This window comes from Ceratotherium simum, chromosome X (assembly GCF_057802395.1).
Source record: "Ceratotherium simum simum isolate JZ-2026a chromosome X, ASM5780239v1, whole genome shotgun sequence".
In the NCBI taxonomy this organism is placed as follows: Eukaryota; Metazoa; Chordata; class Mammalia; order Perissodactyla; family Rhinocerotidae; genus Ceratotherium; species Ceratotherium simum.
The window spans coordinates 96,505,257-96,529,093 of record NC_141940.1 but is presented as its reverse complement, the minus strand read 5'-3'; positions in this window follow the sequence as shown (position 1 = coordinate 96,529,093).

The following is a 23,837-nucleotide window of genomic DNA, read 5'->3' as shown; positions in this document are numbered from 1 at the left end:
TTTATAGGGTTCACAGTAAATCTACTTCTGTAGCCAATATTTATTGAACGCTTATAAGTGCTAGGTCCTGGGCGAAGCCTTTTACATGAATGGCCACATTTGAGCTTAAATCATGACCCTATAGGTGGGTACTATTCTTCTCCACATTTTACAGATGAGAAAACAGAAGCCCACTATAATTCAAATATGTTCAGCACATACTTATTGAGCACTCGATTTTACAATAATAACTATTTGTGTATTATTGTACATTATACAAAGGATCTGTAAATCTGTCATGGGTGTTACACATACAACCCTCCAGGCACAATTTTTATGTCCATTTTATAGAGATGCACACCGAGGCAAGACACTGAACTGGGATTGTGGTAAATACCAAGAAGTAGAAGACGTATTCTTTACCCTCGAGAGTCTGGGTTTCTCAAAAGCGCTAAGAAATGCTTTTAAGATGAAGAAAGTAACCAAAGATGCTGGGGATGTTAGCATTATGTGAGGGAGGAGTTCTGAAGCACTGTTGGTAGCGGGAAACAGGCCTTGAGGCGGGGCCTAAGAAGTGGTGTCCCACTCACATGAAATTTGAGTATCACACTAATGCTTCACCTACCAAAGATGGATTTCCTCTTCTGGTGGACTAATGTGCCTTCTGTGGGTGAAGTCGTGGATAATTAAACGTTTACTAAGGGCCTTTTGGGCATAAGATCCTGAGTTAGATTCTAGTCTTGCCTTTGAAGAGCTTCGAGTCCTACTGAAAAGAAAAGCCAAATAATGATAATACTATTAACAACCACTCGATTCTTTGAGAATCAGTCACCCTGCTAGGCACTTTCTCCTCTCCATTATATTGTTCAAGCCTCAAAACAATCTTGTGGAGTTGAGCATTATTATTCTCCTTTTTAAGAAGAGAGAGAACTGAGAGGCCATAATTTACCCAAGTCCACAGCTATTAAGTAGCAGGATGGGGATTTGAAGCAAAGATCTGTTGTCTCCATGCCCACTTGCTTTCCACTCTGGTTAATGGTATAGAGTTCTAATCTAGAAAGGGTCCAAAGAGGTGTCCTAGGAAGCCAGAGTGGAAAGCGCAAGAAGGCATCTGGTTGGAGGTCAGTTGCTTCCACAAAGAAGGTAAAGCCTTAAACACAGAGGGTGGAGTCCATTTATCCTGGCAGAGAGGTGCAGGAAGGACATTGAAGGAGCAGCATGAACAAAGTCAGAGATTGACAAGACATTGGGGGTAGTGCAGAAGAAGGGGCTCAAGCATAGGGCGTGTAGAGACTATGGAAGATGATTTATTCCTATGTATTTGATGGTTTTTTAATGTTATTATAAAATGATGTATTTTTCCATTTTCCAATTTTTTGTTGCTAATATACAGAAGTGCAATTTATTTTTGTATATTCACCTTATATCCCATGACCTTGCTAAGTTCATTTATCAGTTCTAGTAGTTTGCAAATTTCCTTAAATTTTCTACAGACACAATTGTATCGGCTAAGGACAAAGACAGTTTTACTTCTTTCCAATTTTTATGCTTTTTCTTGCTTCATTGCACTGGCTAGGACCTCTAGTACAATGTTGAATAGAAGTGATGACAGTGGACATCTTTGCCTTATTCCTAATCTTATGGGGGAAAGCAATCAGTCTTTCATGATTAAGTATGAAGTTAGTTGTAGGTTTTTTGTAGATGCCCTTTACCAAATTGAGAAAGTTCTATTTCTAGTTTGCTGAGAGGCTCTCTTATGAACTAGTCAAGCCTTCTTAAAATGTACAGCATGGTCTCAGTCGTGCCATGGGGAATTAAGGAGGGTCATGACCTTTCATTCAGTCGTGGAGTATTTATTGACCTGGGTCAATTTTCTCAGTTGGGAGGGAGGGGAGGCAGACAGCAGCAGAGTATGGCCGTGTTCAGCTGAGCGGTGATCTCCCAAGGTCACCAGCAAACAGGGAGAGCTGCATGGTGACTAGACAGAAAGGGCAGAGCAGAGGGACCAGAGAGACTGGTTCCAGGCACAAGTGAGGCAGCACCATGGGAAAGTCTAGAAATAATTGGAGGGTATGCGAAATGGGAGTGCTAATTTCCAGCATTATCCCCACTTACGGATGAAGTAACCGATGTACAGTGGAACTAAATAATTTGCCCCAGGTCACACAACAGTAGGCGGTAGAGCTGGGATTTGAACTCAGGCAGCCTGGCTCCAGAGCCCATACTTTTAACCACAACAGCATCCTATCTAAACCATAGAAACTTCTGCTTCAGCTTTTTGAAAGCAGTCTAGAAAGATTCAGAGAAGAGATTGAAAAGAGATAGATAGCATAAATCCTGTGAGAACCACTAAGAGGAATTATACTTTATAATATGGAGGAAAATTGGGGGTGGGGGGTAGGAATGGTAGTTAACCATTTCAAAGGGTATATAAAGCAAAGACTGTTGATTAGTTTTTCCTCATCTCGACAAGGGACACAGATGCGTTAGAGGCAACATTGCTCAATCACATCTAAAGACTCCGTTTGGAATGAGGGCGGAAGAGCCAGACAGTGCTGGGGAAGGAAAGCCATCTGGGTGGGATGGTGTAAGTCTCCGTCTCCAGGCAGTAGGAGGCTGAGCTCCAGGACTTCTTTAAAGTTCTGTTGAGCCCAAGGATTTCATGAGTTTTGTGCCCACTTGCGACTTGTCGCTGCTTTTCTATCTGCCTCTAGTGGACACTGTTGGTACCTCGCCCATCCATACCTCCCTCAGAGCTCATCTCTACTCTGAACGCAAAGCTGTCCAATAGAACTGTCGGCTATAATAGAAACATTCTAGGGGCCGGCCCAGAAGCCGAGTGGTTCAAGTTCCACTTGCTCCACTTTGGCATCCCTGGTTCACGGGTTCAGATCCCAGGCGCGGACCTGCTCCACTCATCAGCCATGCTGTAGAGGCATCCCACATACAAAATAGAGGAAGATTGGCACAGATGTTAGCTCAGGGCTAATCTTCCTCATAAAAAAAAAAAAAGGAAATATTCTGTATCTGCACTGTCCAGTGGGTAGCCACTAGCCACATGTGGGTATTAAGCATTTGAAATGTAGCCAGTGTGACTGAGAAATGAAATTTTACATGTTATTTCATTTTAATTAATTTAGATTTAAAGAGCCACATGTGGCAAGCAGCTACCTACTGGACAGCACAGAGTTTCTGAAGGCTGTTTACTGTGAACACCTGCAAGTCTTTGCCTAAGGGCTTTTTTTCAGTCAAGGGAGCACTCCCCCCTCCTCCCCTTGCAAGCAGGTGAGTTAAAAGGCCCCCTCCCACCAGCCTCCCTCCAACTAACAAACTGATGAGGCGCCTCAAGCCCTCCGTTGGGATAACTCTGAGATGGCTCCGCTGGGTCCCAGAGTTCCCCCATAGGGCTGAGCCCCAGTGCTCACAGTGGTAAATGACTCGATAGTAATGACCTTGTACTGGCGGCAGTCCCTTCCCTGTTTCACTTCCTTCCCAGATAAATGACTTGCACTTGAATCTGTCTCAGGGTTTGCTTCTGGGAGAACCCAAACTAAGAGACGCCTGCCCTCAGCTAAGCTCAAATCAAAGAACCAAATGCCCAAGGCGTTTGCACTCCTGCTTCTACACAGAGTGAAAAATGACCTGACCAGTCCTTCATTTGCCTATATTCCCCTCAGAGTAGAACTGATATGCAACTCTGCCCTGACAGTGACAAATGGCTCACGGTCTTCACTCTGCTGGGTGCAGCTCCATTGGCCCTGAGGACCCCAGGCTGGAAGGAAACCCAGGATTGGCCTGGCCCAACAGAGCCCCTCTGCGGATCTCCACCAGGAGTGCTTGGGTTCTGCAAGTCTGGGCAGAGTCTCAGTTTCCGGGTTGGTGTTCATCTTCAAGGTCAAAGTTAAGCTTGCTGAGGGGGCCATGTCTCTGCAGAGCGTAAGAACAAAGCAGCGAGGAGTCGGTCTGTGGAAGGGCTGCTGGCCTCGGTTTGCATTTTATTTTTAAATCTTTTCCTTCAACATGGCCCTATTGAGGGATGACTCAGCTGCGAGGTGAACGTGTTTCAAAACTTTCAGCTCAAAAAGCCTCCTTTCTTCTGTCCAACATCTCCTCCTCTGCCTGACCCTATCACTTTCCCTTATTGAGGTCTCTTATTTAATAACGGGCAGTAGACTCCCCGTCCCCCTCCCAGCAAATGGCCACGCCTCTTCCCACCTGTCCCAGGAGGCTGAGCTCAGAGATCTTGAAAGTAGGGCTTGGTCCTTCCTTACATTATATACCGATATGAGCCCTGAATGGCAGCATTTCTTGGATTTAAATATTTATTATGCTTTATTGTACCTCTTCTGAAGAGACTTTCTTATAAAACTTTACTGTGACCGACTATTCCCCCTCACTTTCCTGTAGATTATTTCCTGCTAGACATTTCAGCCGATGGGCTGGAATTAATACAAACTGGTTTTTTTGTGTTTTTTTTTCCTAAAGGGTCAGCGCGGCCTGTCTGTCAGGACTGAGCGACTGTGGACAGGCTTTCTCTGCCGCTTCACCCAGGGCGTGCGATTCGGGAGGCCCAGTGGTTTCCTGAAAGTAGAGGTCGAGAGAGGGCTCCTCAGGCCAGCAGAAGGGCCCAGGCCTCTGGTTGAGGAGCTGACCAACCAGAGAAGCACAGCCAGGGCTGAACGGGGAACATTTGGAGCTGGTGTAATTGCTTATGTAGTTTTAATTGCTCATTCATCATGCTAACAGGCCCAGAGTACTGATCGTTTGCAACGTGCTCAGTAATTAAAAGACCAGGGGTGAGGTAGGGTGATGAGGAGTGGTGGGGTGAACTGAGGTGAAGAAAAGCCACTAGGGACAGCACAGGAGGCAAGTGGGGGGCGGCAGCTTGTCCCCTGTGTGACTCTGAACGAAGCTGTGTTCCACGCCAGCGTTTCCCAGTTGTTGATTTGAACCTGAGAGCAACCTTGCTCCCAGCTCCCTGGGAGGAAACCCAATCCCTGGACAGCACTTTTCAGTTTGTAAATCACTTCCATCTGCATTGTCCCACTTCTTCCCCGACGACCCTGTGAGACCGACCTGATTTGGGCCCACAGTTCTCAGGTGAGGAAAAAGAGGGTCCGTAAGATGCTTTGCCCAAGATCACCCAGCAGCCAGCGACTGGTGGAGTTGAAATCCAAAACCGCACCTTGTCATTCCAAATCTCTGGCTCTCTCTTCCTTAGGGACAGCAAAACATGGGGTATTCTCTTGGGTCCATCGATATTGCTGCAGTAGTTGGATTCTAGAATGAATATCCAATTGCCTGGAGAATGTACAATAAAATCGTAAATTTTCCTAAGTCCCAACTTCAGGTGTGGCAGGGTTTCCAGGGTGGAGTGGAAGTCTGTGTTTAAAAAGCTCCCCTGGCAGCTTTGATGATTGTCCAGGCTTAGAGCCCTGTTTGGAAGGACACACTGTTGGCCCTAGTCCCTCTTCAAAGAAAGTCCTCATGGCAGGTGTCTTGGTTTGGGTTCCCCTGGAAGCAGATTCTGAGTCAAGGATTTGAGTGCAAAAAAGTTTATTTGGAAGGTGAAGGAAATGCTGGAAGGGTTGGGGGAAATGAGGCAGGGGAGGGAAGGCAGAATGTGGAGGGTACGTTATCAAACAAGTTACCTCTGTGGGTGACACGGGCTTCATCCCCCTGGGGACCTCTAGGAGACAATGCAGAACTTGCCTCACAGTTCTCTCACCTGAGGGGTGAGAATGCCGGCGTGTTCATACTCCAGCTGTCCTAGGGGTGAGAGTGTAAATTCTCTGTCACTGTCCCTTTTAGCCAACACTGCAGAGCAGAGCAGACTCCAGCCCCAAGAGAAAGTCCTCACGCAAAAGAGAGGAAGATTGTGGCATTCGTGGACTTGGCTAGCGTGCACTACAGTGGCAGGCCCTCGGGGAGACAGGTGGGATGAGGCCAGTGTCCTGTCCCTACAGCAGGCATCTGCCATACTGCCGTAGAGGAGGCTCCTGTCCCCAACCAACTGCGATGTTCACGTGCTTCATCGGCAGCTCGGCTGCTTCTTAAACAATTCATGAGTTGAAATCATAGCGATGCCCTAGGAGATATTTATGGGTTTATATTCCTTCTCAGTTTCTTCTTATCCTCCCACTACTGGGGAAGGTCCCCTGGCCCTAAAAGCCAAAGGAGATGTAGTGACCATTACTGGAAAGAAGGCAGTGGGGAGGGAGCTAAGGAGAACCTGAAATCTGTGACGAGCTCCATTCATTCCAACCACAATCAAGAACGTCGTCCTTGTTCCCTGTGGAAGACGCAGACAGATGAGGTTGACATGCACACCTCCCTCCAGAAAGTGCACCCAGGGTTATGCCCAACTCCTAGCTTGATGACTAATTCCACAATGTTCTTTCCCTCTCAGGAAAGCACACTGGAAGGCAAGTGAGTGAGAGTGATGTTATTATAGGGACAGCCTTGAGTGTATTCTAATTTATTTAAGCAAATAATTGGAGATTTATGTATTTTATTGTAAATAACAAATTTTGTGCAAGGCAACTCACAGCTGATGGGGACATAGTCATTGAGAACCCCTATTCTATATCATCAAAAACAAATGTGTTTGCTTTCTTTTTGCATCAAGGGCAGCAGACTCCCTGGAAATGGTTGATTTGCATGCGCGGCCATCTTTCCATCACTTGATCAATAAATCAATCAACAAATATTGATTGAGGGTCTATGTTGTGCAAGGCATCGTGGGGATTTATTGTAAATACAAACATGGTCCCTGCCTCAAAGGAGCTCCCAGTCTAATTGGAGGTAAGATCTGTAGACCTGAAAAGGTAACTTATAATGCAAAGCAGCACATAAATGCTGAATGAGTGGTGTACGCTCATTGATTGCGCTTGGGACAAGTCAATGGAGACTTCTTGGAGGAAGGGTGATTTGAGTTGGGCCTTGAAGGATAGGAGGAGTTGTACAAAAAGAGAACAATGGAAGACTTTGCAGGCAAAAGCAGCAGTGCGAAGGAGGAAATGCCTAAGGTTTGTTCAGGGACTGTGAGGGGGTCTGTCTGGCTGCAGTGGGCTCAAAGGTGGGACAGGCACTGCCCAAGCTTATAGGACAGCTTGGAGCACTGTCGAGTCACCCTCATTCGAAGAACCAGCCAACCCTCAGTGTTGCAACTTGGTCACTGCTATGGACTGAACTGCGCCCCCGAAATTCATATGTTGAAGCCCTAACCCCTAGTGTGACTGTATTTAGAGATGGGGTCTATAAGGAAGTAATTAGGTTAAATGTAGTCATAAGAGTAGCCTTATGACCAATCTAATCTGATAGGATTGGTGGCCTTATAAGAAAAGGAAGAGATCTCTCTCTCTCTTTTTCTCCCTCCCCTTCCTCTCTTCCTCTCTCCCTTTCTCCCTCTTTCCCTCTCTCCCTGCATCATGTACCAAGTAAAGGCTTGTGTGGACACAGCAAGAAACCAACCATTTGCAGGCTAAGGAGAGAACCTTGACCAGACACCGACCCTGCTGACGTCTTGATCTTGGACTTCCAGCCTCCAGAACTGTGAGAAATAAATTCCTGCTGTTTAAGCCACCCAGCCTGTGGCAGCCTGAGCTGACTAAGACAGTCACTTTCCACCTAATGGAAGACAGGTGCCCCCTGGTGTGTTTATTCATGCTCAGCAAAGCAGACAGTTTCCAGACAGCTTCCAGCCAGGGACTGTGGAGCTGGCAAGGGTCCTGTGGCCTATCCGCCTGACCCAGCCGGCTCAGCTCTGCCAGGGTAGCCTGGCCTCCACTGCCCTCTCTGAAACCTACGAGCCCTAAGCAACTGCAATTCACATCAGGGATGTGCAGGAGGTCCAGGCTGAGTGGACCTGCCCCCTCCCCTCATACCCCTCCCAAGGCCTTGTGGGAGGAGGGCTGCCAGATCTAGCAAATAAAAATACAGGTCAGGGGCCGGCCTGGTGGCATAGCGGTTAAGTACTCGAGCTCCACTTCAGTGGCCCGTGGTTCGCAGGTTCAGATCCTGGGTGCACACAGAGGCACCGCTTGTCAAGCCATGCTGTGGCAGTGTCCCATATAAAGTGGAGGAGGATGGGCATGGATGTTAGCCCAGGGCCAATCTTCCTCAGCAAAAAAGAGGAGGATTGGCAACAGATGTTAGCTCAGGGCTGATCTTCCTCACACACAAAAAACCCCTAAAACTACAGGACAGCTAGTGAAATTTGAATTTCAGATAAACAACAAATAATTTTTTTAGTATAAGTATGTTCCAAATATGGCATGGGACATACTTACACTAACAAAATTATTTGTTGTTTATCTGAAATTCAAGTATAAGTGGGCGTCCTGTATTTTATCTGACAACCCCCTGTGGGAGGGCTTATGACCGTGCGTGGCCAATCAGAAGACTCCATGCTCCGGGCCACAGCGGTTGGTTCAGGCTGGGCATGTGCCCCAAGGTCAGACCCCTCCCTGCCAACATACACTTGGACTTGTCTTCTTGCCTTCAAGATTGAAACCTCCCAAGCTGTCAGGAGGAAGAAAGTCCTAGAACTATCGGACGCTTCCCCTAGCGAAGCACACGCTTGATAGCCAAGCTCATGCAGAAGGAAGTAGAGCTGAGGGAGAAAAAAGATGCCTCAAGACAGTGCTCGATTCAGCTTTACCCCTTGAACTGCAACTAAAATGGGAAGCCGTTTGAGTTGGAAATCCTTCGCTCACAACTGATTCCGAGTTCTGGTGAAATCTCTGGGGCAAAGTCACCTCAAGCCCACAGGACCCAAACCAGACTAAATTCAAAGGGAAGACTGCTCCTGAGACACCCTCATTTAGTCCTGAGGGAACAGGGGTACCCTGGCCCAGAGGGCAGAGGAACAGCCCTGCCAGCTCCTCAGGCACACTGGGGCTCCTGGGTGTGGCTCTGAGGTGCCACCTCTGTGATATGATCGTCACCTCTGCCACGTCCATGCCCCCTTGCTGACAGCTGGCAGAGGAGCCCTTTGCTTCCCTTCCCCCTCACAGGGTCTTTTCTGCTCTTTCTCCCCTCATGGCTAGCTCTCGTTTCTTTAGAAGACCTTCTTTGCTTTTTAAGCGAGCCTCATCAGCCACATCTGTATGTTCCCTCTCTTCCTTATCTTTCCCTCCACACTCACTTTTAAGAATACGGCCCATAGACTCTCTAAACCACAGAAGGTCTGTTGATTTATCCTGGACATCTCCTGGGCTGGAAATAATGGAGCTGGAAGGACATTAGGGCTGATCCAATCCAACGCCCTCACCGCCCTCTCGTAGATGAGGAAACAGAGGTTCAGAGTGGTTGAATCACAAAAGGCTTCACTGTAAGTTACAGGCGGGTCATAGAATAAGAGGAAAGCCAGGTGGTTTAGGGAAAAGGTCCCTGGGTTTGGTTTCAGAGAGCCTGTATATTCGTTTGGGCTCTGTCACAAATCACTTAACCTAGTCATGTCCATTTCTCCAGCTTGAGAATGAGCTTAAAAACAAGCCCCATCCACCTCATCATGACTTCCGAGGCCAACAGAATTACAAAATGCAGAACGAATGTGCTGGACAAAGGCTGCACAGTATTAGTGTCGTCGGTGTTACTGTTATTATTTAACAAGGCTAATCCACCAGTGAAGGAAATGAGCACACATCACGAAATTAATTATAGACGTTTTTTTAAATGACTGTTTATATTGAAAGGAAGGCCTCGTATCTGCCGCACAATTTCAGGATAAGTCGTGTTTTGGAAAAATATTAATATTCAGAGCTGTGTTGATTAGCTTCACTCCTGTTGCTAAGCAACAGGGTCCTTTGTAGCCTCTGCAGTGTTGAGATTTTTCTAGGGGTGGGGGTGGGGAAGGGGATGGGAGATTAGAGGCAGGAAACTACATTACAGTAAATTATTCCGCTGGTTCAGCCAATTCCGAAGTTGCCTCAAAAAAAAAAAAATCTCCTCTTTTAACAACCTATGTGATTATAGTTGTTGGATGAGGAAAACCAGAACGCGCAGCCCAGAGCTCACCACTCACCCAGGACTTGAGTTTCAGGTTTGGCAGGACTTGTGTTTACTAGAGCAGGCCTGAACCACACGTGGCCCGGGCTCACCGCCGCTGACGTGCACCAGGGTTCAGCAAGGGCAGCCTGCCAGCGCGGAGATTAGGGGGTCGTGAGGCTGTGAGGAGAGACTGCTATGAATCAAATGATCCAATCTCATTCAATAGCTGCTGTGGCCTTTCAGTCGAATTCTAACTCTTGAATGGGGGCCATCCTGGAGCAAGCCAAATAGCATGTTTTCTGGACCCAAATGGAGACTCATGAATATTCAAAATTTGTTGAAAACCCAGGACAGGATACATGAGAGTAAACTTATAGAGCACCTACTGTGTGCTAGGTGCTTTACAGGGTCAGCTCATCGAATTCTGGCACCAGCACCAGGAAGGATGTAGTGTTGCCCGCATTTGGGGGACTGAGGTTTAGGGAGATTAAGCAACTTGCCCCAGGTCATACGAGCCAGCGCAAGGCAGAGCAAGGATTTAAACGCAAGTCTTTCTGTGTCTGAGCGCCATGTATCCACTTGACTCGGCTGCCTGCCCTTACCGGGCTAGGAGGGGCTGGGAAGGGCCTGGAGAGAAAATCTTGGGGCTTTGCATGAAGTTGGTTTGTGGCTTCTATCAGGTTGAGGCCCGCTCAGTGTCTCCGATTTCATCACAGACCGCTTTATATGTGGTACGTTCCAGTCACCATTGCTGCGTTCACCGCCCCAAACTCAGTGGCATAAAATGACACCCATTTTCTTATGCTCACGGGTCTGTGGGTCAGGAATTCAGGCAGGGCTCAGCGGGGTGATATTTTGCCCCTCATGGCATCTACTGAGACCACTCTGTGGCAGGTGGGCTGGGTCTGGAGGGGCCTAGATGGCTTCACTCACACGTCAAGTGCTGCAGCAGGGACAAGCTGTTGCCAGGAGCGTCTCCCCAGCATGACGGTCTCGGGGTGCTTGGCCATCTTACGTGGAGACTGGTTTCCCCCACAGCAACTGTCCCAAGAGACCCAGGTTGAAGCTGCATAGCCCTTTCTGACCTAGCTCAGAAGTCACACAGTGTCACATGTGCCATACTCTATTGGTTGAAGCCGTCCAAGCCCACTCAGACCCCAAATCTTGATGGGTGGGGTATCAAAGAATTGCGGGTCCCTGTTTGAAAACAGGTACCAAGTTCCTTGTTCTAGTGAGAAACGGATAGTCAAAAAACTTTGGATGCTCTGAAAATTGTGGAAATGTATGAGCAATGGAAACTTTCATTTTCAATACTGCAAATCTTACCTGTTTTAATGAATTTACGGGTGGCCAGGTTAATAAAAGGTAGGCTTAATAAGAGCTTTTGTTTGTTTTGAATTTTGTGTTCAGATGTAGTCATCAGCTGAGGAGCCTATCTTGCTGACCAGCTAAGTCTCATTTGTAATTGGTGATCCATTTGCATACAATGTGTTTATGACTTTTAAAAACCTTCATTCCACTATGATCCTATTTACAATATTGGTTTGGTTAGGGAAGCCTTTTCTCCTTGTAGAAATCAAGTGAGATAATGATGTAGTTGAAAGACACTGGGTATTTTAATGAGCTCCACAATCTCATGCTATCTTAGGTCTCGTTCCTTGATGCTCTATGTCAGGCACTATGTTGGAGTCATTTAGAATATTGAAATGCGCAAGACCATCTATGGCAGAGACTGTTCCCCAGTATACTGCCTCTCCTTCAAAAATAGTAATCAAATCCCGATTTTAAGCTAGGCACATGGCCACCTAGAAGAAAAACTACATTTCCCAGCCTCCTTTGCAGGTAATTGTGGCCATGTGATTAAAATTAGGCTATTGGGATATAAGTGGATGTATCATGTGGCTGCTTCCAGGAACCTTCCTTAAGAGATAGCTGATATTTGACTATTTCTCTTTCTATTCTTCATCTCTTGTTGCCTGGGATGTAGATGTAATGACTGGAGCTCTAGCTACTGTCATGGACCATGAGGACAAGGGCTTCACCTTAGGAATGGTGGAATGGTAAGCTGGAAGGAGTCTGGGTCCCTGAAGTCTTCCTAGAACATCAGCCATTCCCATGCTGAACTGTCTACTTCTGGACTTTTACAAATGAGAAAGAAACTTCTGTCACATTTAAGCCACTGCAATTTTGAGTCTCTGTTCCTTTTAGCCAAAACTAATCCCAGTCAATACATTATCTATCCCTAAGGAGCTCACAATCTAGTGAGGAGACAAAGAAGTACATAATTATGATCAAAGCAGAATGAAATAAGCAAACTAATCACAGTGATCATACTTTACAAGCCAAAAATGGGAAGGTTTGGCCTAAATACAGGATTATGGGGTCACTTCCAATTATGAGAACTAATCTGAGAGATGCAGTTTTGATGATAATACTGGAATCTCTAGGACCTTTATATGGTTTATGGAGACAAGGTGAAAACATTTTTTAATTTAGGGCTAGCCCAGAAAACAGAGGACCAATGGTAGCTATAGCAATGCCAGAGCTGAAAGGAAAATGCCATGTGAGCCATGAGAAAGGAGCAAGGATTGCTGATGAGGAAATCCTAATCAGATTCGTGGAAGAAGAGGCAGAAATTTTAACGTGGCCTTGAATTTGGAGATGGCATCTAAGCAGAGAGAAGAGCAAGAGCAAAGGACAGGTGGTGTGGGAATGTACGGAGAGTTTGTAGAAGGGTCCATGAGGCTGGATAGGAGACCAAGCTGGAGAGTCCTCCTCAGTGGGGAGGACCAGGCTTTTTGCCCAGCTCCCTCTGCCAGGCCTGGGGCAGCTGTGTGGGCCTGGGACTTTTGGCACACGATGCATGTCAGGGGTCTTGGTAGCCACTCTCTTACTAAGGTTTCTTTGGCCTCATGTAGCTTTGATCATTTTGAGTTACCTTTTGTAGGCGGTGTGAGATAGGGGTCCAGCTTCATTCTTTTGCATGTGGCTGTCCAATGGTCTTTGCTCACCGTTTGCCCTTTGTGCCCACTGTCTGGATCAAACATTGAGGCCCCTGATTCATGGGACAAGCAAGCACCACATATTTCAAGTGAACAAAATGAGGAACATGAGCAGAGGCCAGGCCACATTCTCGGCACCGTTGTTCGCTTATTTTGATGTGGGCAGTTCAGTTTTAAATGTTGATCTCACCCAGCACATTCTGGTAAAGGCCCTGCTGAGAGTTGCACCACAGGAAGGAGTTCCTGGAAGCCCAAGCCTCTCTTTAAGTGCCTCTCCCCAGAAATCTTTTCTTTGGACTTGGTGAGGTTTAGCAGGTATGTGGATTAGAAGTGGAGATTAGCACAGTCCCGCTGAGAAGATGGCCAATTGCCCAGAGCCTTGGTCCACAGACCCTGTGTTAATAATCCGACGTGGGCTGAGGGCAGGGGACATCATAGTGAGATTCTTAATAAAAACCTTTCTCAAAGACTGAGCTGTTTTTTAAAATTTTTAAACAATGACAATAAATAAAATGTTGTTCCAGTGCATTAAGACATTAGGGGAGTTAATGCACCAGACCCCTGGAATAACTGGCTTTCCAAACTCCCTCCTTCCAGGGAAATTTATAGGGCAAATGGTCAGAATAAGGATGAGTAAAGGCAAGCAGACTGTGCCTTGAAATGTTGGTGTAGATGATTAATGTCTTTGGTCCATTTTTAGTTAATTTTTGCGTATGGTCTGAAGTAGGGGTCCAACTTCATTCTTTTGCGTGTGGATATACAGTTGTCCCAGCGCCATTTGTGGAAGAGACTATTCTTTCCTCATTAAGTAGTCTTGGCATCTTTGTCAAAAATCAATTGGCCATAAATGCACGGGTTTATTTCTGGACTCTCAATTCTATTCTATTGATCTATATATCTATCCTTATGCCAGTACCATACTGTTTTCATTACTATACTTTTGCAGTAAGTTTTGAAATTGGGAAATATAAGTCCCCCAGATATTTCCCCCCACTTTTTCAAGATCTTTTGGGTTATTTGGGGTCCCTTGCAATTCCATATGAATTTTAAGATCTGGTTTTTCATTTTTGAAGAAAGGGCCATTGGGATTTTGATAAAGATTATATTGAATCCATAGATCACTTTGGAGAGTATTGCCATTTTAACAATGTTAAGTGTTCCAATCCATGAACATGGGATGGCTTTCCATTGATTTAGGTCTTCTTTAATTTCTTTCAGCAATGTTTTGTAGTTATCAGTATACAAGTCTTGTACCTCTTTGATTAAGCCTATTTCTAAGTATTTTATTCTTTTTAATGCTGTTGTAAATGGGATTGTTTTCTTAATTTTATTTTTGGATTGTTCATTGCTTACATACAGAAATACAACTGATTTTTGTGTGTCGATCTTGTATCCTGCAACTTTTCTGAATGCCCGTGAGTTTAAAGGACTTGCAAATTATAGAAAAACCCAATTCAAACTGGCTTGAACCATAAGAGAAATTTATTGGCTCACATAATTAAGAAGTCTAGTGGGCTTCAGGCATGGTTCTATCAAGGCTCTGACTCCATTTCTCTGTACTTCTTTCAGTTTTGCCCTTCTCTAAGAATTGGTTCTGTGCTCAGGTTGACCCCCTCCAGGGTTTCAAGATGGTTGCTAACAGAAATTGGGTCTGTGTGCTTCCTCAGTCATATCCAGGGAAAGAAAAAAAGCATTTTCTTCCCTCAAAAGTCCTGAGTGTCTCTTTGATATGATCATCACTGTCCCTGTGACAAGAGACATGGAATTGCTCTGATTGGCTTAGTCCATGGAGGTAGGGATGGGTTCAAACCTATACATACTGCATGGTTGCTACACAATGAGAGAGGGAGACTACTACACAAAGGGAGATGGTTCTTAGAGGAAAATCTCAGGGCTTTTAGGAAGGGGAAAGACAGTGTCCACCAAACCTATGAAATCTGTACAGTGCCAGGCAGCATTCAATGAATATTTGCTGAATGAATGAATGACTGCGAAGCCCCACTAGTCCTTTCACTGATACACAGTTCCCTGGGCTGTGGCATTCCTCCATTCTGTTGATGGCCAACCCTTCAACCTCTGGAAATCCCCTACTGAGATCTCAGGCTCTTCTATGGGGAGGAGAGAATTTTTTCTAGGACTCCATAACTTCTCTGATTTCTGAGCAGCAAGATCTTGGTAGAATAGAACCAGAGATCTGAGAACAGTAGAGAATTCACATATTCAAAATGAGCACAGTAGGCCTTGTGAGTTCACAGTGTGGCTCTGAAATCCACAAATTGCTCCCCAGGCCTGGTGCCTGACATTCTACCATTAAGAATTTACTCCTCCAGTTTAAGTTTAAAAGGCTTTTTCACCTCCAAGACCACCCCCCTCAACTGAGGCTTTTGTTTGTAACCAAGCATCCTAACTCACAGAGTAGAGAGCCCATCTTTGTATGATCCAAACCATAGCAACACTGATGTACTCTGAAGAATATATTCAGTGATAAAGCATAATGTACACCAGAGAAACAGAGTCAGGGATAGGGGTCTCAGGAACCTCAAGTTTATTATGAGAACTTACTTCTCTTCCTAGACATCCAGCTTGAGTTTAGTTTCATCAGCTACAGACTCAGCCCCTTCTCTGATTAACACCAACTCCACTGTAGCAGGAGGTATTTTCCAAAGATAGCCACAATGATAGCTCCTGCCCCACATGCTTTTCTAGATCCTTACCACTCTTGCATCAATAGGTGCAGTCTATGATCCTTATCCTTGAACCTGGGTGGACCTTTGTTACGACCTTGACCAATAGAGTGTGGCAGAAGTGATGCTGTATGACTTCTGAGGCTAGGTCATAAAAATGTACTCTTGCCTTACCGTCTTGGGACACTTACTCTGGGAACCCAGCTACCATGCTGAGAGGAAGTTCAGGCAACCCATGGAGAGGAACCAAGGCTCCTAGCCCACAGCACCAGCTGAGCTTCCAGCCAACACCCAGTGCCAACTTGCCGGTCATGTGAGAGAGCCATCTTGAAAGTCAATCCTTGTGGTAGGCAGCATCTAAGATGGCACCCAATGACAGCATTCTTGTCCTTGTGTAATCTCTTCCCCCTTAATGTAGACTAGACAGAGTACCTAGCTTCTAACAAATGGAGTGCAGCAGAAGTGACAGGATGACATTTCCAAGATAAGGCTATAAGAAGAGTGTGGCTTCTGTCTCGGACACTTTATCACAACCACTCTCTCTTTTGCATTTCTTGCCCTGGGGGAAGCCAGCTGCCGTGTTGTGAGGCAGCCCTGTAGACTGAGACCTGTCATCAACCACACGAGCGAGCTTGGAAGCAGATTCCCCACCAGCCAGGCCTTCAGAAGAGAACCCAACTGTAGCCAATAGCTTGACTGCAATCTCCTGAGGCACCTGGAGCCAGAAGCATCCAGCTCAACTGCATCCAGATTTCTGACCCACCGAAACTGTATGAGATTATAAATGTTAGTTATTTTAAGCTACTAAATGTTGGGGTAGTTTGTTAGGCAGCAAGAGATAACTAATACAATCTTCTATTCCCCAATCAAGTTGGTCCAGCTGATGCTGCATGGAGGAGAGACAAGCTGCTTACACTGAGCCCTGCCTAAATTACAGAATTGTGAGTGAAATAAATGATTGCTGGGTTTTTAACCCACTAGGTTTTGGAGTGGTTTGCTATGCAACTACAGTTACCTTTTTCTCACCGAGAGCTGTATGACGGGTGCTGGGGAAACAAAGCAATCAACAAACCAGGCCTAAACATTCATCTACTGTAGCCTAGTATATCAGTCTGCTCAGGCTGCCACAACAAGGACCACACGCTATGAGGCTTAAACAAGAGAAATGTATTGTCTCACAGTCTGGAGACTGGAAGTCCAAGATCAAGGTGTCAGCAGGGTTGGTTTCTTCTGAGGCCTCTCTCCTTGGCTTGTAGATGGCTGTCTCCTCCCTGTGTCCCCACATGGTTTTCCGTCTGTACCTGTCTGTGTCCACATTTCCTCTCCCTACAAGGACACCAGTCAGACTGGATTAGGACCCACCCTAATGACTCCATTTTAACTTAATCACCTCTTTAAAGACCATATCTCCAAATGCAGTCACATTCTGAGGTCCTGGGTGTTAGGGCTTCAACATACGAATTTTTGGAGGACACAATTCAGCCCATAAGACCTAGTCAAGCCAATTCCTCTAGAAGGTCCTCAAAGAAATGATTTTTCAAGAGACAAAATGTGTCCTCTCTTCTTGCTGAAGCATTTTACAATGGTACAATTTTCATAGTCTTCCCAAAGTTTTAAAAAATTCCTTTTAAATTCGTTTCTGCCTTTAAGAAAGCAATACTCCCCTTCTAGTAATTTCTTCCACTTCCCTCCCTATGGGTTTCTGGGCTTCACCACAGCAGGTCCAGAGCCCATGTTGGACAGAGGCCCACGGCGGTCACAGGGCCTATAGCTAAGGCTCAGACCCCTGGTGGACGCAGGCCTGTGGCAGACACAGGCCCACAGAGGTCCCAGAACTTAGAGCAGACCAAGGCCTTTGGCGGTCACTGGGCCCTGGGTCTACGCAAACACATACTCCAGGGGCGAAACATGGGCCCATGGTCCAAGATTTGTGGTGGCATTAGTGAGGCCAGAGGAGCTGATTCATGGCCTCCACTTAAGCCCTTCCCGAGGATTAATGACTAGGGGAGAGCTGATGGCCTGAGGCAAAGCAGAAAGCTGGTACCCTCAGCTCAGCATTATTTCCATCATTATTAGGCCAGACACTTCTCTCTAGGTTGTTTTCGGTTTTCTGACAAAATGGAGGGTGGGAAAGAGGCAAGTTTTTTCACTATGGGGCATCACTGTCTACAGCACAGCTCTCCTCCTGGGGGTGAGGGGCCGGGTGGTAGAACCCGTGAGGCTGCTGGTCAACAGCCATTTTTCCTGAAGGGGAGGCTTCTCTGAGGTGCTCTTGGTGTGCCCGTGAGGATCTCTGGTTCCCTCTGGCTCACCCTTCAGTCCTTCTTTCTACACATTTTCATTAGCGTGACCATGGCCAGACACTGTGCTAGATACTTATTTTTCTTATGTGACTTGAATTTACACTGCTTCCAGAAATGCTGCAAAGCCTTTCCCTGCCACCCACAAACCCCAGCCTTGTCCCCAGATGACTTGAAGCCCCCTCCAGGTAAACAGGCTTTCCTGGAGCCTGTGGTACTTTTTCTTTCGCGGCAGGTGGGGTGAAGGAAGGAGGGGACTCTTGGTGGCTCCTTCCCATTGGAGCTGCCCATGTTAGGGGGTGAGGGGCAAGTGTTCGAGGCTCAGAAAGGCAGCCTTCCTCCTTGGCCTGCTTTCCTGGCTAGGTTTGCTAGCCTGAGCTCCGTGCACACGTCCTGCCAAGGACAACAAAAACCGAGGGCCCAGGAGAGAAGCCACTGTGTACAGAGCACAAGCCTCTAAATAGCTCTTCAGCTCTGGTCTAAACCTCAGAAATGTGACTTTGGGGTAGGACAAAGGCTGCTGTGGAGCAGAATTGGGACAAATAGATAACAGTGCAGGGATCCCATAATTCCACTTAATCACAGGTTTCTCAGGAAAGTGGCCTTCATGGGAGATTCTCAAAGTGCCCTGTGTGGCAAGGCTTCATTTGACAGAGGGGTCCCCCAAGTCACCGCCTCACAGGGTGCAGGGGCTGAGTGGCAAGAAGGCCCGGTCCCAGGAGGGCTGGGTTGTGGGCAGGCCTCCAGGTCTCAGCCTTGACCTTGGCTGAGGCTGGAAGATCTTGATTAACATGAAAAGGGAAGACAGTTTAGCGTCCTCAGGCAGCTGCCGGCTTCTGTGAGGCTGAGGGGAAGGTAACCGTTCTATCACTGTCTTTCTTGGCCAATTAGATGATTCAGCATATTCCTGGCCTCCCTCTCGGCTGAGGTGATTTATAGTGAGCTCTGCCGGCCTGACTTGGATGAGTGATGGGGAAGAGGGCGCATCCTCCGTGTGTGTGAGTGTGTGCGCGTGCACACTTGACACATCGCGTACATAGCACCAGATGGGGGTTGTGTCGAGAGATGGAAACATTTGCAGGCCTCTCACAGCCGCTCTGATTGCTGACGGTTTCTATTGGAGAAATTCTCCTCTCAGGCGAAAATATTTACTTACGGGATCTCTTCAAGGGAGGAATGCGAAGGAGGGCAGGACTTTAGGGCTCAGTCCACTCAGCTGCAGTGAGTGAAGAGTGTCAGGGAAACAAATGAGAAGGTACTGGCTTTGAAGGAGGCGAGAGGGGCTGAGCCGAGTTGCCTCTGATGTCTGAGCTCGCTTCTCTGACGGCTGCGGCAGGCATGGGCCTGATGCTGGGGCAGAGGCTGTGGGCGGACGTGACGGGAACATGTGTGTACACTTGGGATGTGCACAAGGCACACTTCTCCATCATCGTTCAAGCGTTTCTCGTAGAGGTTTTAACGGCTGCTCTGGGTAATGGCTCACGCGTGTGGCTCTGTCCATCCTGGAGTGTGGGATGATCTCGTATCTAATGCACCAGGATGGTGAGGGAAGCTGTGGTGTGTCCTTAGGGGTAAGCAAGCCCCAGCTTGATCTTCCTGAAGAAGTCAAAGATGGACCGTGACGGTTGTGGAGGCACTATGAGGAGGGCTGGTTGTTTCCATCCATCTGTCTTCCCCCAAAAGGGGGTCCCTAGCTTCTGGAATGAACTCTTGATATCACCCATAGAACACTGACCATTTCTGGCCACTCCCTAAGTCACCCATTGGAAGTTTGAGGGTCCTGGCCTGGCATCCTTTACCATCCTCATCACTGTCATCATCAGTACCATCAATGTCATCTTCCCCTACACTTATTAAGTACCTAGTATATACTAGCCATTATTCCAGATGCTTTATATGCCTCGTTTATTCCTCAAGACAATCCTTTGGCAATGCTATTAGTATCCTGTGATGGTTAATTGTATGTGTCAACTTGACTGGGCCATTGGGTGCCCAGACATTTTGTCAAAGATTATTCTGGATATGTCTTTGAGGTTGTTACTGGATGAGATTAACATTTGAATCAATAGACTGAGTAAAGCAAATTGTCCTCCCCGGTGTGGGTGGGCCTCATCCAATCAGTTGAAGGTCTGAATAGAACAAAAAGGCTGAGTAAGAAGAAACTTGGCCTACCTGACTGCTTGAGCTGGGACATTGGTCTTCTCCTGCCCTTGGACTTGAACTTATACCATCGGCTCTTCTGGTTTTCAGGCCTTCAGGCTTGAACTGCAACTACACCACTGCCTCTCCTGGGTCTCCAGCTTGCTGACTGCAGATCTTCGAACTTCTCAGCTTCCATAATCGCATGAGCCAATTCCTTAAAATAAATCAATTTGTTTCTCTCTCTCTCTTTCTCTCTCTCTCTCTCTGTATATATCCTATTGGTTCTGTTTCTCTGGAGAACTCTGACTAATACGTATCCCCGTTTAACAGATAAAGAAACTGAGGCACAGGGAAGTGAATTCATTGCACAAGGCCTTACTTAGGAAGTTAGGATTTGCACCCAGGCAGTTGACTCCAAGGCCGTCCTGCCTAAACCACTAGTTCTCCCGCCCTCTGGCTCCTTAGCTTCTGCATATTCAAATACTTCCCCAGAAGGTTCAGCATGGGAGAATGAGCTGAGCAGTATGGGAGAATTCTTGAAAGCTGCTTGCTGCACCCTGGGTTCTCAAACCTCAGTCACCCTGAGAAGACAGGTGACACAGTGGAAGCAGGAGGTGGGAGAACTGGCTTCTGTGTCTACCTGGCTGGTGACACGCCGTGTGGCCATCCCTCTGCACCTCAGTTTTGTCAGCTGTGAGAGAGACGATGCAGGCTCGATGATCTCTGTTGCTCCTGAAGCCTGCGATTCTGCAGGCAGGGCTGTGGCCTTCCAGATGGATCATCAAGCAGCCTGAAGGAAGCAACTCAGCCACTGTACAGCCCACGTGCTTCACGGTAAATGTACCCAACTGCAGAGGGAGGAACTTGGAGGGGATAGTTCAGGGTTTGCAGCCAGACTCCGTCCTTTACTGTGAGACTTTGAGCAAGTTCCTTAATCTCTCCCAGCCTGTTTGTGTAAAACGGGGCTAATGATCCCAACTCCCAGGATTGCCAAGGTAGTTCAAGGAGGTAACGCAGGCACTGTGCTAATACAAGGGGCCACACAGTCTGTGGTGTTTACTTCCTTTCCTGACTCGATTTGTGTCAACGTGGCTCATTTTCCCAGCCGGAAGACTAAAAGTGTCACCTGTTTCTTTCCCCTTCCCTTTCGGGAGTCTGAGAAAGCCTGGAGAACACTATGGGATCCTACTCCTCTCTTAAAGGGTCGGGCTTACTTTCTCTCTCCAGTCTCCCCCCCTCTTCCTTGTTTCCTGGCTCTTTTCTCTGACTCCTTTCTTTTCCTCAACAAGAAGTTGCTAAGAAGCTCTCTATACGTGTATTTGTGCTGTTTCTTTCAAGGTCACGTTTCTGCCAGCTTTCCACAGTGAAGCTAACAGCCTCCCTTCTTCTCAGCTTGGCATCACATGGCTGCTTAAAGTAGGGAGGAGGGTGTGTGTGCGTAGACTCAGACACGCATGTATACATACGTGCCCGTGTAGATGCAGAAACCTGCTTATGTATATGTGTATGAGTATATGTAGAGGCCCATATGTGTGTACATAGGACACCCACACGTGTATATGTGTGCACTCATGGACACCCACATATGTGTACGTGTGTGTACGTGAGGACACCCAAGTATGCACCAACACCAAAACATGATTCTCTAGCAGATGCACAAATGAGTCTGATTATACCCTCTTCTTACCCTGCCCCCCATGTATAAAATTTCCAGTGAAAATCAAGTCATCTCTACTGGGCTTGAAGGAACTAAGATGTGCCTGGGTAAAAGGAAAGAATCCATGCCAGACGGTGCTCTCTTTACCTTGAAACCAAATGTTTTGAGATGTGCCTTCTCCCAGAGGGGAAAGAAAATTCTTAAATCAATCCAACACACTAAACAAGGTGGAGAAGAGACATACCACGTTCATGGATTGGAAGATTCAACATGCCAATTTCCTCCCAAAATGATCTATATATTTAACACAATTCCAATGAAAACTCCAGCAAGATTTCTTGTAGGTATAGACAAGTGGATTCTAAAATGTATATGGAAAGGCAAAGGAATGAATAGCCAAAACAACTTTGAAAAAAAAAAATGAAGAAAGTTGGAAGACTCATGCTACCTGATTTTAAGACTTGCTGTAGACCTACAGTAAGACAGTGTGGTACTGGCAGAGAGATAGACACATAGATCAATGGAACAGAGTAGAGAGTCCAGACATCAACTCACCAAAATATGGCCAATTGATTTTTGGCAAAGGTACAAGGCAATTCAATGGAGAAAGGACAGTCTTTTCAACAAATGGTGTTGGATCAATTGGACATCCATAAGCAAAAAAAGTGAACCTCAAAATAAACCTTATATCTTATACAAAACTTAATTTCAAATGGATCATAAGTCTACATGTAAAGTGTAAAACTATAAAACTTTCAGATGAAAACATAGGAGAAAATCTTCATGACCTAGGGGTAGGCTGAATTCTTAGACATGAGACCAAAAGCATAATCTGTAAAAGAAAACTTGATGAATTGGGCTTCATCAAAATTGAAAACTTTTGTTTTGTGAAAGACACTGTTAAGAGGATGCAAAAGTAACCTACAGACTGGAGAAAATATTTGCAAATCATGTATTCAACAAAAATCATGTATGTCAAATATATAAAGAATTCTCAAAATTCAACAGTAAGAAAACTAACAGCTTAATTAAAAATTGCCAAAAGACTTGGACACTTCACCAAAGAGGATAACAGATGGCAAAAAAACAAAAAACAAGGTTCAACATCATTAGCCATTAGGGAAATGATGAGATACATATGACACACCTGTCAGAATGGCTAAAATAAAAATACTGACTGTATCAAGTGTTGACAAGGATGCAGAGCAACTGGAACTCTCATACGTTGCTGGTGGAAATGTTAAATAGTACAGCCACTCTGAAAAATGGTTTGGCAGTTTTTTATAAAGTTAAGCATACAATTTCCATATGACCCACCTATCCCATGCCTAAGTTACTTACCCAAGGGAAATGAAAATGTATGTTCACACAAAAATCTGTCCATGAATGTTTATAGCAGTTCTATTCACAATTACCAAAAACTGGAAACAGCCCAAAAGGTGATATACCCATGCAATGGAAAACCATTCAGCCACAAAAAGAAATGAACTATTGAGCCAGCCCTGATGGCCTAGTGGTTAAAGTTTAGCCCGCTCCACTTTAGCAGCCCGGGTTCATTTCCCAGTTGTGGAACCACACCACTTGTCTGTCAGTGGCCATGCTGTGGCGGCGGCTCACATAGAAGAACTAGAAGGACTTACAAGTATACACAACTATGTACTGGGGCTTTGGGTTGAGGGTGGGGGAAGGAGGAAGATTGGCAACAGATGTTAGATTAGGGCAAATCTTCCCCTGCAAAAAAAAAAAAAGAAAGAAAGAAATGAGCTATTGATATACTCAACTTGGATGAATCTCAAAGGCATTATGTTGAGTGAAAAAAACCAGTCTTCAACTGCTTACATGGCTGCCTGATTCCGTTTGTTCGAGGTTCTGGAAAAGACGATGCTATAGTGATGGGGCATGGGTCAGTGGTTGCCAGACATTAAGGGTCGGGGAGACCTTGACTACAAAGGGGTAGCACAAAGGAGTTGTTTGAAGTGATGGAGATGTTCTGTATCCTGATTGTGGTAGTGTTACGAGCGAGCATCTATACATGTGTTAAAATTCATAGAACTGTACATACACACACACACACACATAC